The sequence below is a fragment of the Liolophura sinensis genome, chromosome 4 (genome assembly GCF_032854445.1).
Source record: "Liolophura sinensis isolate JHLJ2023 chromosome 4, CUHK_Ljap_v2, whole genome shotgun sequence".
Lineage (NCBI taxonomy): Eukaryota > Metazoa > Mollusca > Polyplacophora > Chitonida > Chitonidae > Liolophura > Liolophura sinensis.
The window spans coordinates 3636786-3640955 of record NC_088298.1 but is presented as its reverse complement, the minus strand read 5'-3'; positions in this window follow the sequence as shown (position 1 = coordinate 3640955).

Below are 4170 nucleotides of genomic sequence, written 5' to 3'. Positions count from 1 at the left end.
ACCTTTACCGATAGGCTGATGTGGCAGTTTGTGGACGAAAAACAGCACGTTGGTGATGAGGTCGACGGTCCATTTCGTATTGGGGCGTTGTTTTTGGGCCCAGGTAAGCGGGTCTTGGGTGAGGAGATGCTGGGTGTGGAATCTTCGCAGGTCAGCCCGACTCGCCACGCGGTACGGTGCGTCGAGTACTCGGGTGTTGTTGGTGCTCGGGTAATAATACCGCACCTGGCCCGTCTCTTTGTGGCGGAGGATATATCCAAAACTGTAATTGATAGTGAAAGTAGTCGGCTGGTCTTCGTAAATCTCGTCTACATAGGCTGGGATAGCACCGAGATCACTCAGTCGGTAATTATAGCAGTCTTGAATTGGTTTGTGGCGATGGAAACGCGTCCTGATCGATTGCCAATGCCGCTGGTACAACTCCCGTACGTCACTGTCACCGCTCGGCAAGACAGCCTCGTGAGGCTGTACCGGGTCGGGCTCGAACTGGCTCGTTGGACTGTTTTTTCTTTTCTTCTTCTTCTTTCAGCGAGGCATCCCCCGCTAAACTCACTTGAGCTTTACTCGTGCTGGGTTTGTTGTCGTCGGTGGTGGTGGTGATGGTAATACAAATAAAGTAATACAATGTGTTTAAATGAATTGTGACATGAGTTTGCTTTACACAAATATGAACTAAATGAAATAAATCTATATATATACTGATACAATTGTTAACTCTGCAAAACCCCTATACAGTTTTGGAACAAAAAAATAAAGAAAGTTACTATATATTACTCTTTCCAGACACGTATTGTCGTTTGACATTTAGAGTTATGCCCCTTATTTCCAAAATTCCAACAAAAGTAGTCGCCCCTGCTAAGCGTATTCCATCAGGAGTTATCCCCCTTGTTTACATACATTTGACATCGCACACATTCGTGGATTTCTACTACGAAATACATAAGGAAATATCCTCTAAGCTATTCAAGCTTTCTATCTAGCTTTACTGGAGTTACAAACTATTAAAACACAAAACTATCCTTAAATATATTGAACTAAAACTACTGTTATTTCAATAAGAAATCTAGCGAATACGAAGCGTAATATTACGTAATATTAATTAATTGGAAACAACAACAACGTCTGAAGGTGACCGATAGACAACTACTTTATACGGTAATCTACTAATTAAAATGAAGCGTCAATCCGCTAAAAAAAAATTTTTTTTTAATACATAATGCATAGGAACCATTCCGATAGATAGCAGCCCTAGCATGACACACTGACCCAGTCTCTTTTTTTTAATACATAAAACATAGGAACCATCCAGATAGGTATTCCCGTTCACCATTGTTCAGGAAACATATCGTTGTCAGCTGTGCTTTGTTTAGACACGTGGTTTTTGTTTTGATCGGCTGCATAGTAATTTTCAGCAATGAAATGCAGCATGTCTTATTGCTGAGATGACCAACGCTGAACGCGGAAAGCAACTACTCATACATGCACATGATTCAACATTTGGACTTTAAAGACTATCCCCAAATTCAACATACTCGTCGTTATTTAAAACGAAATAGTATGCAAAGAAACGAAAATGAAAAAAATCAATGCCCACCAACAAAAATCAAAAAATGTCAACTGGGTGATATGGGGCTGGAACCCGTGACATTCGCGTTATTAGCCCGACGCTCTGCCGACTGAGCTAACCGGCCATTCACGCAATACGGTGGCTTTTCAACCTCCATAATCAAGCGGCGTCTGCTGTATCGCGTCTTTTTCTCACACCGACATTTAAACAATTGATCAGCGTTGACCTAGTTTTCGCTGAGGATTAAAATCGCGCATGCTATGTTACTCCGCCATAATTCCTTCAAGAACAGGAACTACATCCCCACATACGTATATCAGGCAGCGGAAGATCAGGTCTGGGTTTTTTTTTGTTTTTTTTTTCAAAGATAATTTTTAAATAAATTAAAATAAAAAATAAAAAAGAACTTACCGGGCCGTGTTTCCCACGTTGATGGGTCCGCCAATCCCACAACCGGTAGAAAGACTTCTCGCAGTCTTCGCAATGCCACACACGTTCTTTTTTGTTACCATGTCGCTGTGATGTCGGATCAAATTCGCCCGGTGAAAAAACACCCGGCCCAGGTCGGGCAGGTGAATCTTTTGTTTGTCTGGGGCTGGTGATGCGTCCGCTGGTGCCGGAGCCAGTTATCCTCCCGGGTAAAATGCTGGGCACACACCCGGCAAAAATACTTCTCCGTCTTCTTCTTTTCCTTATCACCGTGCTGTGTTTTAGCATGCCGTCGCCAGTTATCGCGTCGGGTAAATCCTCGTTCGCACACCTCGCAGGGTAAATAGCTTCTCCGTCTTCTTCTCCTCCAACGTCTTCTTCTTCTTCTTGTCTGTACCAGCCCGAAATCTTCTCGATCCATCGTCGCTTGTTTGCTCGCTCGTTCGCTCGCTCGCTCGGTGTCTTCGGGTGAAGTGATCTGCTATTTTTGTTTATTTACTGGTTTTAGGGCCACTTTCCTGGCGGATATCGTGGCCCATCAAATCAGTGTTTTATTTATTTTTTTTTTTTTTTTAACACATGAATATTTTGGCTACATAACAGCAGTGCGTTGGTATACTATTTACATATGTACATGAGTCAATTAGTGGGATTAACCTCTTTGTGGTAGCATGTTACAGCTTAAGTGATCTGCTACTGCTGCACCTGTCTTTTTGTACCTGAGACACGCGTAGTGATACATGACCGCACCACGCCCATCTCCATCCGCGCACGTGACATAGTCCCCTTACATAAGCGAAAGTAGTCCCCTTACATAAACCGATTGGTTCATTTTTTCCCCTTCGCCCCACGGATAGGTCCGTTTTGCGGGCCCCCCATTGGGCAGTTTGGGGGTAAATCCGGCTCACCCATTGGTCCGCTTTGGCGCCCGGGAGCTCTTTTCGAGCTGTCCCACTCAACTTTACAAGCCGACGTTTTGCCTCTTTTTTTCTCTTTTTTTTTCCTATACTGTTATACGGTTATACTATACGCTAGTCTACTACACACATCACTCCTTATCACTCCTTATCACATATGCCCCGCGGCGTGGAAAAAAACCCACAAAACTTCCCCAGCGAATGTTTGGAAGGGGTGACGTCACACCAAGCGTCAATCCGCTAAAAAAAATTTTTTTTTAATACATAATACATAGGAACCATTCCGATAGATAGCAGCCCTAGCATGACACACTGGCACACCGACCCAGTCCCTTTTTTTCATACATAAAATATAGGAACCATCCAGATAGGTATTCCCGTTGACCATTGTTCAGGAAACATATCATTGTCAGCTGTGTTTTGTTTTGACAAGTGGTTTTTGTTTTGAATCGGCTGCGTCTTGTATACATTGTATACATTGTTGCCAGTCAGTCAACCAGCCACTGCGTCAGCCACTGCGCCAGCGAGCTGGGGAGTACACCCTTATACATGTCACCTACATGGAGTGGAAACCATATCGACACACCATCTACAGGTGATGGAAAACACATTTGTCGCAAGTGCTTACATAACGGTAAACAGCTCTGAAAAAGTAATTTTCAGCAATGAAATGCAGCATGTCTTATTGCATATGATCCAGTAAAGAAGTTTTTTTTATACTTTTTTCATATACTGTTATACTATACGCTAGTCTACTACACACATCACTCCTTATCACTCCATATCACATATACCCCGCGGCGTGGAAAAAACCCACCCAACTACCCAAACGGCCCCAGCGAATGTTTGGAAGGGGTGACGTCACACCTGCCACCAGCCCTTCGGGCTGGCGGCAGGTGTGACGTCACCACCACATCACCACACTCAAAACCTCCTCCTCAAAACGACACCAAAGCCACATTCTCAACTACTACTGTTTATAGTGCCGCCTCACTAGATCGCCATGCCGAAGACACCAGACACGACGCCGCACCCAGTCACAATATACTGACAATGGCGACCAGGACTAGGGGCCTCCGTAGCTCAGTTGGTTAGGGCGCTGGCGCAGCCTAATGACCCAGGAGTCTCACCAATGTGGTTTCTGTGAGTTCAAATCCAGCTCTTGTTTGCTTCCTCTCCTGCCGTAGGATGGTGTAGCTGCAAATTGGGTATGGTCGTGGGATCCCCCTGAGCTCTGCTCGGTTTCCACCTACCATA